At 47.9% G+C, this 14843-nt stretch overlaps 1 long non-coding RNA gene across 1 annotated transcript in view; it reads right to left on the bottom strand.

The window, feature by feature from the left end:
- Nucleotides 1–14843, bottom strand: part of LOC144767718 (uncharacterized) — a 236455-nt gene that overhangs the window by 138999 nt on the left and 82613 nt on the right. Inside the window, exon 2 of the long non-coding RNA XR_013598321.1 lies at nt 4387–4539. This is a non-coding gene — a long non-coding RNA (uncharacterized LOC144767718). The remainder of the gene's footprint in view (nt 1–4386; nt 4540–14843) is intronic.

The following is a 14843-nucleotide window of genomic DNA, read 5'->3' as shown; positions in this document are numbered from 1 at the left end:
CCCCAACACCACCCTAAAAAGTCGAAAAACACACAGAAATCACCACATTCGAATGCCATCCGTGCCCTCAAGGATGTTTAAATTCAAGACACCCCACAGAAAGACTAGGTCCATGCACCACTGACTACCCCTGGGCATAATGGTTGAAAGCAGGGCAAACTGGGTGCAGGCCTGAGCACACTGCCTGGCTTCAAAATGGCCCCTTGTCCCCCAGTCACATGGCCAGGCCCTGCCTGGACCAGGCCTCAAAATGGCCCCCACCCACATGGCTAGGCCCCAACACCACCCCAAAAAGTCGAAAAACACACAAAAATCACCACAATCCAATGCCATCCATGCCCTCAATGATGTTTAAATTCAAGACACCCCACAGAAAGACTAGGTCCATGCACCACTGACTACCCCTGGGCATAATGGTTGAAAGCAAGGCAAACTGGGTGCAGGCCTGAGCACACTGCCTGGCTTCAAAATGGCCCCTTGTCCCCCAGCCACATGGCCAGGCCCTGAATGGACTGGGCCTCAAAATGGCCCTCACCCACATGGCCAGGCCCCAAGACCACCCCAAAAAGTCGAAAAACACACATAAATCACCACAATCCAATGCCATCCATGCCCTCAATGATGTTTAAAATCAAGACACCCCACAGAAAGACTTGGTCCATGCATGCACCACTCACTACCCCTGGGCCTACTGGCTAGTGAGGCTTTACAGGCACCCCAAAATCAAAACAAAAATCAACATATAGTGAGCTAAAATTCAATGACATAAATGAGATTTATTTCAACAAAACTCACAGAAACAATTGTATCATGCACCCTTGACTAACCCTGGGCCTACTGGATGCTGTGGCTACCCACAATATATTTTTTTTAAAGTTGTGAAAAAGTTTTAAAATTGTAGTTGCAGCAACTGCAATGCCCCAAACAAACAACACAAACTTACTTGTAAAATCTCAAATCCAAAAGTTAAACAAAAACTCCAAAGACCAAAAAGTCCTCAAATACAAATATCCAGCAACAGACACAAAAAGTAATCCTTCCAGCTCCAGATCCAAATGAAAAGTGACCAGGAGATGGACAAAGCACTGGGAGGTGCCTGCTGGACAGGAACAGGAAGTTGGAGACTCTGGGGCACTTCCTTCCTCCCACCCCCCCTAAAAATGGACTCCTTCCACAAAAAAGTGCAGCCAAATCTCAATCTGATCAAAATCATGATTTCCAGAAGGTTTATGCTGCCTGCGGTGGATTTCTTGTGCAGAATTGCAATTTTTACAATTTCAGGAAAGCGAGCTGTTCAAATCTCCCGCCGGATGTCAGCTGCGCGCCGCATCCACGTGTTCGGCATTGTTTACTCCCGCGATGCGTGATCGCGGGCCCTTATGACGTATTCGCGTTGTCAAACTCTCGCTGTGCAAGATGGTGGACCGCGATGACGTAATTGCGGTCGAAAAACTCACGCGCGATCATGCAGCAAGATCCAAAATGGAGCAGCACACGCAAACCGGGAGAAAAACAACTCTGCGTACTCAGAATCACGGTAAGTCAACCCAGCACACGCGATATTGTATTTTTCAAGCGCGACCAAGCAAAAAAATCCGCAGCTTGCGAATTTGCAGATTTTGGGGCAAATTCACGCGATTCGCAGACCGCAAATTTGCCAAAAATCCGCAAATTCCACGAACTAAACAGATTTTACGCCCCGCTTAGTTTATTTTAAGAGCCAGATGGCTCCACCACTGGCCTAATGATTCCTAGAGCCCGAGGGGCTTCCACCGTTGTATACTTGTGCCCCAGGCCCTGAGGGGCCAATGCCTTCATGCCCAAGGGCCAGTTCTTTCCCTTCAACGGGCCTCAGTATTGATGGAGCCAGTGTGCTCCCCGGGGACAGTTGATCTCAGAGCCTAGAAGGCTCCCACTTGTGGTAGTTTTGTTCCTAGGGCCCATGAGAGCCCATGCCGCAGTTTTGCTGATCCCCAGCTACCCAGCAAGTAGTGGGCAGCCGCACCGTTTAGGTTCTTTCTTTCAAGAGACCGGTACTTGTGAACCCAGGAGTGAGACACACTCCTTCCCCCTACCTTGGCCTACACAGCTGCACAGTAGTTAGTTCCAGGTGCAGCGTTTAGGCCTCCAGTGAGTGTTCTCAGCTGCCCAGCAAGTAGTGGGCAGCTGCAACGTTTAGGTTTGCGCAGATGGCTCACCCCTGACTGGCGCTGCCTTAGCAGTGCGCCCTGACATTCTGGACATAGGGCATTTGAGCCCTTCTTGGGTGGCCAGTTGGCAGGGGGGGGCTGGTAAATGTATAGGGCGCATGGCCCTAATGTGATTATGCCCTAAAGTGATGTGGTGCTAGGAAATGTATTGTGTATAGTATGTTTTGCGCACCCTGTAGCTGATACCTCTAAACTGTGGTTTATGATTATGAGGTTATCTTGCATTCCATGTGGTTATGCTAGTGAGATTATGTTTCACCCTGTGATTTACGCCCCTAATGTGAGTTATACTTAGGAGGTAGGGTCTAATGTGTTTAGATTAGTGAGAGATTGCATAATGTGTTCATGCTGGTGAGGTTGGCGCAGGATGTAATTCGCGCCTGATATGACTGTGCATAATATAGTTTATGTTACAGGTTGAGGTGGAGTACAGTGATTACAGTGGTTACTGGTTGTATCTTTATGATCTATATTTACTTGTACCGATTTATGCTAAGTGTTAATCCTGACAGTGGCCCACGTGGCCCTGTCCTGTGTAAATAATCCCCTGTGAATATTGCCCATGCCAGTTGGCACAATGTATATTGTGTGATTACTATCTGATGTGTTATGAGAATACAAAGGCTATTTTTATATAACCTTGTGTGGAGTTCTTTTTGTGGTGTGCCTGGGTTGTTGTTGCTGTGTGCGTGCGCAAATGCTTTACACATCGCCTCCGGGATAAGCCTGACTGCTCATGCCAAGCTACCAAGGGGGTGAGCAGGGGTTATCTTTGGCGTGTAACTTCCTTGCCCTGACTAGAGTGGTGGTTTCTGCCTGGCTTTGGCCCAAGCCTTAGCCAACCAGAAATCCCATTTCTAACAATCCCCACTCCAGCTCAAAGGACTGAGAACCAGGCATTAACTGGATACAAACTGGAGTATGGCAATTTGTTATACCTGGGCTTCGACAAGGCAACAATTCACAGATTACAGTTAGTAAAGAATGTGGCTGCTAGACTGTGGTACTGACTTAAAAAATTGACATCAGTCTCTCATCTTCTCCACGAGCTGCACTGGCTCACAATCTCTAAACACATTACATTTAAAGCCTTATGTTACATGTTCAAGGCCAAATCTTGACTGGAACCTCGTTATATTCAGGACCTGTTGGTGCCCTATCACGTTACTCGAGCTTTGCGATCTCTGAATCAGGCATTCTTTAATGTGCCCAGCGTCGGCCTGTCCAATATGGAAGGGCGCTCTTTCTCTTACTTAGGCCCAAAATTATGGAAATTGCTTCCTGAACACTGAGAACCTGTGCGTCGTTGCTTGGATTTCATAATGGTTTGAAGACCTGGCATTTTTAATCTGCAACGTCTTAAATTCTTAACCTTACTGCTTCTGTGCCAAGAAAGCCCTGGGTACAGCTGTGCACAGCACAAATCTTTAACTAAATATATATAAATATGGATTATGGAACAGGGCAGGCCTTCTCAAGTTGTGACAAACCAAAGAATTGAGGATTGCTCTGCTCCCAAATGATACTTCCAAGAGCAAAATGTGGTCAAATGGGGTCATCAGACGCAAATAAAGAGTAGGGTAATCTGTAAGTATAAAATAGGATGACCATTATGTCCATGGTGGAGGAATGTTTAAGATGAGAATTAGTACCACATTTTGCTGGTTAGTCAGTTTAACCACACAGGAGTGAGAGGCACTTAGGTATGGTACCATATTCTCCCACTGACAAGTGCAATTCCTCACAGTGTTTTTGAGTGCCTGCGCATTCATCCTGTCTTATCTTCTTACAAATGAAATTAAGCATCTACTATGGTCTATCTTGCCCTGTGTACATTTCTGGTTATTCTTCAAAAGTCTTGTCCGAAAGGATGGCTATTGGCCAAGCAAGGCATTTGAAATTTGGGCCAGTTGTTGCAAACTGCTTGTGGCACTGTACTCATGGCTTAAATTTATAAGGTTGGAGACCTGCCTGTCACAACTAATGTAGGAAAAGAAAATACAAACTACAAGAAGGAAGGCCCTAGGCACTGCCTAGGAAAACAACAGCGAAATGGTGAGAATGTATGGCTGAGCAAGGGAAAGTCCCATGGTCATGCAGAGTCCTTACATATGTGGGTGAGCAGACATCAAAGTGTTTGTACTGCAGAAGATGTAGTAGTAGCATTCTCACGTACCTGTGGGTATGGCGGGTTCGCAGTTGTCAGTGTTGCAGCAGGTAGTGTTACCTCTTACTTTCACATATGTGGCAGTCACAGTTTCAATTTTATCACACCTTCGGCTTCTGGTGCCACAATTCCTGATGAATATAGCTGTTGTTTTTCCAACCCCTGCACAGTAAGCAGAAACCCAAGAATTTGAAAATGCATTTGGCTAATTCAGAGCAACTACTGAAGAAAGTTGGTGGTGTGTAAATCAAACTGCAAGTCTTTTTAAAACATTTAGGGCCAGATGTAGGTAGGCGTTTACCGGTCGGTAACGGCCGAAAATCGGTAAAATCGGCCGTTACCGACCGGAATCCATGAAATGAGATGTAGGAGGAGAAAAAATTCCGAGTCGGAAAACACGAGTCGGAAACATACCGACTCGGTAAATATGAAACGGTAAAATTACCGTGGCGGAATCTACCGAATTCATAAATACCGAGTTCGTATTTTCCGACTCGGAAAATAAGAAACGGTAAAAATTGGCCATGGAGATGTAGGTAAGCCCAAAAATACCGATTCTGCTGAAAATCGGTATTTATGAGTCGGTATTTACCATGGATTGAATGCAGGTGGTAACCAGGGGAGGGCTATAAAAATAGTCCCAAAATGCACCTCAGGACCCATGATGGCGGCTTTTTACATCATAGCAAGACGGCAGAGACTACAGGCAGCAGGAGAGAGAGAACCAGCAGAACTTAAAGAAGCGCGTGTAAGACCTTTGCTGAAAAAGCCAGGCGCAGACCCCGCAGTACTAAAAAACTACAGGCCAATCTCTCAGCTACCATTCCTCTCTAAAGTACTGGAACAACACGTACTTAAATCCCTGTCTATGTATCTGGAGTCTCATCATCTACTTCATGAACGACAGGCAGGGTTCCGAGCACATCACAGCACCGAGTTGGTGATGCTCTCGGTGCTGGATGAACTGAGAGGCCTGGCTGACGGTAAAAAACCGAGCGCCCTGATCTTGTTAGACCTCTCAGCGGCGTTCGATACCGTCAGCCATGCTCTGCTTCTGGAAAGAATGAGGGATTTTGGCATCAAAGGCCTGGCCTTCAGTTGGTTGCAGTCCTTTCTGTTAGGAAGGACCCAAAGAATACAACTGGGGGAAGAAACTTCCGCAGTGGGGAAATTAGAATGTGGGGTGCCCCAGGGCTCGGCCCTGTCCCCACTTCTATTTAACCTATACTTGCAACCTCTGATTGCCTCTCTGGCGCACATGGGCTGCACAGTATTCAACTACGCGGACGACACGCAGCTGTTGCTGAGTGTCGACAACACAAGTGCTGCACAACTTCAAACTCAGAACATCTTGAGATACACAGTCCAATGGATGACAGGAAATCTTTTAAAAATCAACCCAGACAAGACTGAGGTACTGGTGATTCCATCCGCCACCTCACCATGGTGTGACCTCTACTGGCCCGCAGAGTTAGGCCCGGCCCCAAAACCCAGTCTGAACGTGAAGAGCTTGGGGATTAAATTAGACTGCGACCTATCAATGGCCAATCAGATCCTTTCAGTGGTGGGTAGCTGCACTAACATCATCCGGCAGCTACGAAAGCTAGTACCCGTCATCTCCCAATCCATGCTGCGCTCGATTGTCGCAGCCACCGTGATCTCAAGGATAGATTACGGCAATGCCCTCTACCTTGGCCTGCCAAAAACCTTGACAAATAGGCTACAGGTTGTGATGAATGATGCGGCTCGTCTTATTTTTAGACTGCCAAGACGAGCCAAAGCATCTCCCCTGTTACAGAGCCTTCATTGGCTCCCTATTAAGGAGCGAGTGGATTTTAAAAGTTTGTGCATTGCTCACAAAGCCATTTATGGCATGGCGCCCGCATACATTAAAGATCGTGTGGCGGTGTACAGCCCAATGAGAACTCTCAGATCCTCCGACTCTCAACTACTGGTCTGCCCGCGGTACAAACTTGTTACCAAGGGAGGAAGAGCCTTCTCGGTGTTAGTTCCTCAGTTATGGAACTCACTACCTGAGTCGCTGCGCAGGGAAGAGAACCTCCTACGCTTTAGAAGGGGGTTAAAAACGCTGTTGTTCAGGAAGTCCTTGAGTGCCAACTAGGATAGTGGACGCTTTTCTCTGTGTTGCTAAAGTTGTTGTTTGTACCATCGATTCCCGAGCGCTTAGAGACCTGCAGGTGATTGGGCGCGTTACAAATCACAAATAACAATAACAACAATAACAATAACAATGGCAAAGGGAGGAACAAGTTTACAGGCAAAGGATAACACTGTTCCAACTGACAGAGCCTGAAATACTGCAGAGGTACAGGCTACACCCAGACACCATCAAGGACTTGATCAGGGACCTACACCCACTCCTGGACCACCCAACACCCAGGGCCCATGCCATCCCACCCCATGTCCAGGTGCTATGTAGCTTACACCTGCTGGCCTCAGGGAGCTACCAGCGTGTGATAGCTGCAGTGGGTGGTGTGTCCCAGGGCTGCCTGTCCTGCTTCTTCAGGAGGTTTCTTGACGCCATGATGCAGAGGATGGGGCATTACATTTCATTCCCTGCTACACCAGCAGAATTAGCAAAAACCAAGACAGACTTCTATCAACTGGCACACTTCCCTCACGTGATAGGCTGCATCGATGGCACCCACGTCCCACTCTGTCCACCTGCAGCCACAGAGCACATTTACAGGAATCGCAAATCGACGCACTCCATCAACGTCCAGGTCATATGTAATGCAGGGAACCTCATCACAGACATCGTAGCCAAGTTCCCTGGAAGTACCCATGATTCTTATATATTCCAGAATAGTGGAATATACACACGCCTACTTGCCGGAGAATTTGGAAATGGATACCTGCTAGGTAAATCACAATGACACACCATGACACTCACATCAGATCTACGTCTCATGTACTTGCAATTAATGTCTATCTTTCTCCCCCCTAGGCGACAGTGCATATGCCCTGCGGTCCTTTGTGCTCACTCCCTACCTCAACCCATCCACCAGGAGTGAAAGGCGATACAATGTGGCTCACAGAACTACACGAAACGTTGTTGAGCGCACATTTGGACTCCTTAAGAGCAGGTTTCGCTGCCTCCACAAGAGTGGAGGTGCACGGCAGTACACCCCAATCATCTGCTACAAAATCATAGCGACCTGTGCAATGTTACATAATCTCGCCACCAAGGAAGGCACAGAGGTGGAGATCACATATCATGAGGAAATTGATGACGACCCAGAGGAGCCAGAGCCCCATGCTACGGTGGCAGCAGCAGCTACAGATGGGAGACTGAGACGGGAAGAGGTTACACAACAATATTTCTGAGTGAGTAAAGAGACACAGGCATGAATGTAACTTTGTGTAAGTAGTTTAATTTTCACTACGCCACAGCATTGATAGCTCACATTGGGCTCACAATATCAGACACTCCATGAGTGTGTTGTCACGGTTAACACCACCGTGACTACAGCCTAGGGTGGAGGGCAAAGTCATTGTTTGTGGCCACGGACCACAGGGCGGGGCTGAGGTGGCTGTGATTCAATGTTCTCACTGTGACCTGTCACACTTCCCCGACGCCTGCCACTCCTCCGTAAGTCTTGCACAGGAGTGCTTGCACCACTCCTGCTGGTGGACCCCTCGCTTTCCAAAGCACAAGTGTCACCTCCAGTGCCAGTCTGATGCGCGAGCACGAGCTCCATAGCAGAGGTCATCCTGGCCATACCTTCAGATAAATTGTTGCAGCACTGCACTATGGCGTCCTGCATCGACACTGACCGGCTGCACAGCACAGTGGTAGCAGTGGCAAACCTGTTCAGGGCCTTTGTTTGCTGACGCACATCCACACGGGCCTTGCGTCTCTCTAAATGGTCCCTGTCCAACTTGTCACACAGGACAGTCATGCACTGTGTAATATCAGATATTCCTGACGCCATAGATTGCATGCTTTCTGCCATTTCCCCTATGCCCTTGCCTACTGCATCCAGTTTGTTATTTGTTGTGCGTGCCTGCCTCTGAACCCCCATCATCGCTTTTGCCTGCAGGCGCTGCACTTTCACCATGGTGGCCTCCAGTCCGCAGAAGACACCCTGAACTGCACGCACATCCTCTGCCTCCCGTTGCCGTCGCCCTCGGACACTGGCCCGCGTTACTCTGGGAGTGGGCTGCTGCTCGGTGTTGCCTCTGTCCTGTGTGTCACCCTCCTCCTCCTCCGATGTTTCCAGTATTCTGCGAGGGGGCACATCATGGCACCTTACCCTTCCCAGCACTGGGGATGGTGTTGTGGGGGTGGGTGATTGTTCAGCCGCTCCTGTGTCCTGACTACCAAATAGGAGAGGGGATTGTGGATTTTGTGCTGTTGCCTCCTCAGGTATGAGGGCTGCCTGCTCTTGGTCCTTCCCTCCATGTGATGTGCTTGGTCCGGCTCCTTCCCTCCTCTTCTCTCTAACCTCTGCTGTGCTGCGCATTGACTCTCCTGTGGACAGACATGGACATTGTGTCAGTGGAGTTGTTCACCTGTGTCTAATGATAAAACACACTTCTATTGCACTTTTGCCTGTCTCTCATTTGCCTATGCTAGTTGTCTGTTGCTCCCCTTGCTGCAATGCACGCTGACTGCTCTGAGGTATCTACACATGACTACATTTCCCAGGATGCATTGCAGGACATTAGTTAAACCTGTTGTGGAGTCTGATTTGTCCTGTGAGGGGAATAGGTAAGTGGGTAAATGACAATGTACTTGCATCTTACCTGGTTTCTTTGCGCCTCTTGCAGAGCTGTCAGCGTCTCCGATGCCGTGAATGCATTCCTTCTCAAGGGTGGATGCCACCATCTCCTCGATGTCGCTGAGTCTAGGCGCTCTGTTTCTTCCTCCCCCTGTTGCAGCACTTTCCTTGCGGTGGGCAGCAAGTTTTTTCTTTGTGATAATGCGGATGTCATACCACCGTTTTTTCAGATCTTCAAGGTCACGGTGGGTGACACCAATGGCATTTACCTTGCCTTGTATTTCCAACCAGGTGCTGCGTTTGATAGATTCTGCTACATGCTGAGATTGTTTCCCGAATATTTTGCTGTAATGTCTTACAATCTCGGAAATTAGCACCTGCAGTTCTTCCTGGCTGAACTTCTGCTTCCTTTTGCGCTCTGCAGCATCTCTCTGTGCCTCCTGACTCTCCATCTTGCAGTGTTGTTTGACTCAGGGAAGGAAGCTCCACACTCTGTCCTCCTGCTCTCCTGACTGTTGGTTTCTGCACCTGCATGGGCGTGGCCTGTCCCAGGTACTGGGGTGTGGTGCTTGGATCTGATTGGTTAGTTCCCCAGTGGCTTTGGATTTGGGTGTGGTTGGAGTACCTGATTGGTTCACAGGCTCACATGTTTGTCAGTTTCAAAATCTGAGTCGGATATTACCGACTCGGTAAATACAGAGTCGGTTTTTTCCGACTCTGTATTTTCCGAGTCGGGACTTCCCATTCATTCCTATGGGCCATGGAACCGTTGGTGAGTTTGGGTTTTACCGACTCGGATTTTACCGAGTAGGTATATTCTGACTCAGTAAATACCGATTACGATTACCGACTGGTTCCGAATCGGTAATTGTTACCGATTTTTTATCTACATCTCATTTTCCGATTCTGAAATACCGAGTCGGTATGACTCGGTATTTAAGAATCGGAAAATAAGATTTACCTACATCTGGCCCCTATAGACATTCTGGAAAGCAGTGCTTCTAAAACTCTAAAATATGTTTTGAGAGGCTCATTTGTTTCATGGGGAAAGAGCTGATCAAAAACCCTTCTTTTGGCCTGGGTGTAATTTTGATGAGGTTCAAAGCAACTCTCGCTGGACATTATTTCGGGGGTGTTTCAAATATATAAACAAACTCTCACATTTTTACTTTGGAGTCATCACAGTCGTTGACTAGGCTTGCAAGCGGCATAGACTCTATCGTTCTGTTATGGCTGTTCCTGGGAAAGATGTGAAATGTTTCTACTAGTAAGTATTAGAAGGTGTTCGTGGCACATGGGAGGCCTATAGGGGGTCTAACACCCCCATGTGGTTGTATTTCATATTTTAATAAGTCTAGTAGTGTTCAGCTGGCAGCCCATTTATTCATACATCACAGAAAACAGGATACGTTGCGGGGTCTAATGAAGAGGTGTTCCCAATTAGACAAAGCATTAACTTACCAGAGCCCAGGAGCTCTACCCTGTACCTACAGCCACCTCCAGGTATATTGGAAGGCATCAGTACCTTCAGAGGGAGTGCATTGGTTTGTGGGTCGGAGTTTACATGTATTAATTGTCAGTGTTTAAGTGTCCTTTTAAAAATAAGGACTGGCCAAGGGAATTCAGTAAGTCTATCTAGGTTCCACTGAAGCACACCGTATTTTACTCGAAAGCATCCCCTAATGGACACATAGCCTCATTTACTGGGCTTTTCAGTAATAAAGGGCTCTAAGAGCTTCATTTGGCACTCAATCAGTAAAAGAGGAATAGAGTTCACACTTGCTGTAATTAGTCATGTTGCTGCATGGTCCCTCTGCCATTGCCACTCCCTGGATATCTTCTGTAAGGCCCCCTGGTACATTATCTGCTATCTCCCTCTCAAGCATACCCAGCTTCAATTCAGTTTATCGGCTGCCCTCTCCTCCAGTGAGTGAGGGAAGCTATCAATTTCACACACAGTCTTTTGATGCCGGTATATGCTAAGTAGTGCAAGTCCCCAGCCATAGAGCTTGCCCAACCAGCAAGTTACTTATCTTCGGTAACAGCCTTTCTGGTGGATACTCCATCTAACCACAGATTCCTCATCTTGTGAATATCCCCCAGGTGCAGACTGGATCCACAAACTCAAATCAGCACTCTTCCACCCCTGGAGATGGCACTGCATGGCTCTGCACTGATATTTTTACACTAAGAAAGTGAGAAGCAGGTTGCATAAAAGCACCACCCAGGCGTGAGGACATCAGTTGCTTTCTAAGGATTGCCTGTACCCTCAGCCCACAGCCCATCAGCAGTTTAGTGTTTGTGAAGATCTCCAGTTTGGAACCTTTTTAGATGAACAAAGAACCCATTCAACAGAATAGGGAGGTGGGGTTCAGTGAGAAATCTGCAGTTAAGAGTAACCACCAGAAAGAGTGTTACCAAAGGTAAGTAACATCTTCTGATGGATACCTCAAGCCTCAAATTGCTCACCTTGTGAATAGATAACAATACAGTACCTCCTCTGGTGGTGGATCTGGTGAGTGGCGCAAACCAAAAAGTCCTGCAGAACCAAACAGGCAAATTACCCATTCTGACAGACATGACTTTCAAGGTAATAATGCTTTCTGAGCATGTGCACTGATCCTCACGTAGCAGCTTGACAGATATCCAGGACAGGCACTACACATGCTAGCACTACAGTAGTAGCTTTGGCACGAGTGGAACAAACATTCAATCCTTCAAATGTCTGTTTCATAGCTAGCACATCGCAGATTTCTATGCGGAAGACTATACACCCAAAGATGGCTCTTTTCTGCACTGCCTCGCCCTTCTTAACTTTCAAGAAGCACACAAAGAATGTATTGTTCACTGGATGATGTGGTGCGATCAATATAGAAACTGACGGCTCTCTAGTGGTCCAGATAACAGCCTCCTCTTTGAAGGGGTTAGGTGGAGCAAAGATATTCAGAAGAGTGATAGCCTGCCTGACGTGGAAAGGTGCTACTATCTTCCACAAAAATGAAGCTCGAGTTCTCAACATAAGGTTATCTTGAAAGAATGTTGTGCATGGTGGCGGGAACGAAATTTCCAGCAGCTCACTAATGCAAGGAGCTGAAGTCATCACAACCAGAAAAGACCATTTTCAGTGTCAAGAGATACAGTAGACACCTGTGCAGGATCTTGCAATGACAAAACAAACAACAACACTTCCGGCATCTTAGCTTGTAGCAGGTCAATCTGATGGATGCTACAGCAAGCTACAAATTGTCCAGAATCACAACATCGAGTTCGGGAGGAAGATCGAAGGAGACTAGCGACTGCAGCTCAATGTCCACTTGGAGATCATGGAGGTGCAGAGTGAGGATGCCCAAGTATAGGGTCCTGCCCCTATTGCTGTAGATCCTCCCTTAGCAACAGCTTGATAGGAGGATGGATGCCCATCCCCAGAAGTGGCATGAAGGATGAATGTTGGAATGCGGGTTATTGGTAGGGGTAAGTATGCACCTACCAATAAGGCCACCAACACACAACAGGGTTCAATAAATTAGCCTCTTGCCTTTGGCAGCTGACAACGAGCAGTCATGTATAATTTAGGAGACAAGAGTGTAAAGCTTTGAAAAAAAAGAATACATCAAATAAATAAGGCACAGTAAACAATAAAAATACCACACCAATTCATAAAACTAGAAAATGTTTGTATGAACAAATAGACACCAACACAACAAACAATGTAGGGAACCAGAGATATGATTTTTTAAAAGATTAACCACTTTATTGTGCATAAAAACATATAGCGCCACTCTGGGACATCTGGTTGTGCTTGACCGCCACAAAGTCAATGTTCGAGGTAACCAGTGATGGAGCCCATGTTGGATACACTAAGTGGGAGGCCCTGATCAAAATAGAACCTTCACACTGTTCTGGAGCTTTTTTTTCCGACGCCGCTTAACCCTCCACAGCTGGCCAGATTTGGTGAGGGTTCGCCGGTATGACTTCGGGCGAGGCCTGGTCAAATCCTGAAAGTCTGGAGTACCAGAGCTTTCAGTGGGACGAACCTGAAACCCTGGCCGGGTCGCAGTTGGTGATAGTCCGACTCTTGCCGTCTAGTTGGTCACCTCATGGAGCTTTTTCACACAAGTTCTCCAAATTTCCCCAAACTTCAGGAGGTGTTCCTGAAGGTTATACTTGAATGTTAAATTGTACAAAATCACCAATTCAAAGGTCTTGAATCTCCTAGATGGTCTCTGGGATGTCGGACTACAATTTTCACAGTGCACCTGGCCAATCCTTAAAGGGGTTCACTGGGCACACTCCAGGATGGGGACTCTTGGTGGAGATGATGCAGGTGGACTCTGTTGACCTGTAATGTAAATGTAAATGTTTTTGAGCTTGTAAAACGCACTGCTACCCGTCCATAGGTCTCCTGGCACTGTATAACTCTGGGGAACCCATCCTGGCTTTCCCTGTGGGATGGTCCCTTGCTGGGAGTCCCCAAGGTGGAGCCAGGCATCCCCGGAATTGGTGGGGCCGTTGTGGAGATTAGGCAAGCTAATGCCCAGAGTTGCCGAGTGGAACCCCTGATTAGAGTAAGCACCGAAGCGAAAATTATCGAGTCCGCTGACCAAGGTCCACGACCCTGCCGCGTCGGGAATTGAACCCTGGTCCCGGGCCGACTTCTGCTCTCGGGCCTGCCGCCTCTAACCAGTGAGCCACACTACTCCACGTAGCTTGCAGTAAGCCCACTACTTAATCCTTAAAGCAAGGTACAGTTCCCAGGGCTGTATTACCAGATTTTTCAGCGGGTGCTGTCATTCAGAGTGCAGGCCTTTGGGTGCAGATCCTGAGCCGAGCCGGCAGTCTATCTACTTGTAGTTTCAGGCAGCAGATCTGAGAGAAAATGCATCTCTCACATATTTGGGCGACACGCAGGTGGGCACCTCAGTTCATTGAGATGCTCGATGAAGTGGCAGGCGGCACATCGAGTAGGTGATGTGGCAGATGGAGGAGGTATGGGGGAGCGCAGGGGGGATATGCGGGGGGTAAGAATAATGAAAAACGCTTTCAGGAAGCTGCTGGCTGCATCGCTCCTCCCGCCATGGTGTTCTGCTGCTTTCTGGTGCCAGCAGACATTGGAACAGCAGCAGAGACTCCCTGTGCAGTCCCTGCACAATGAGAGCAGCACAGGGATTAAAATGAGCAGGCTAGTTTATTGCTCTGCTCAGGACAAGGAGTCTGTGCTCTTTCTCCAACCCGGCTGTTCAATACAGCCCGGCTGGAACGCCCTAAGTGCACATGTATGTTTGGTTGGCCTAATATGGTAGGCCAAACACACATGCACACTTATAAGTGCACAAACCAGTCCTCCTCCCCCTCCTATTCCTGGCCCGTCCCTCCCTGCACACAGTGGCTCAGAGCTAGCAAATGAAAAATAAAATGATTATAGTATAGCATTTTATTTTTTACCTGCCTGCTCTGAGCCAGTGGAGCGATGCTACTCCGCCATTGCGGAGGAGCCGCCCATGGCTGGGTGCCACCCAATAGCATGACAACTTCCTCCAAAGTATGACATCTTCTTGTCCCGCAAAGTACTGCACTTTCTCTCCAGAAGAGTAAGAGCTGGCTATACCAACCCACAGTGTGCCTCATTTCCATCAGCTCTCCTCCCCATGACCTCAGCAAATTCCTGTTCTACGCCTGCCGTCTGGCTGGGGTACAGGATATGGGGGAAGGTACATCTGGCAT

This window comes from Lissotriton helveticus, chromosome 7, assembly GCF_964261635.1.
Source record: "Lissotriton helveticus chromosome 7, aLisHel1.1, whole genome shotgun sequence".
In the NCBI taxonomy this organism is placed as follows: domain Eukaryota; kingdom Metazoa; phylum Chordata; class Amphibia; order Caudata; family Salamandridae; genus Lissotriton; species Lissotriton helveticus.
The sequence above is the reverse complement of the archived record's forward strand: the minus strand, read 5'-3'. Positions and strand labels throughout refer to the sequence as shown.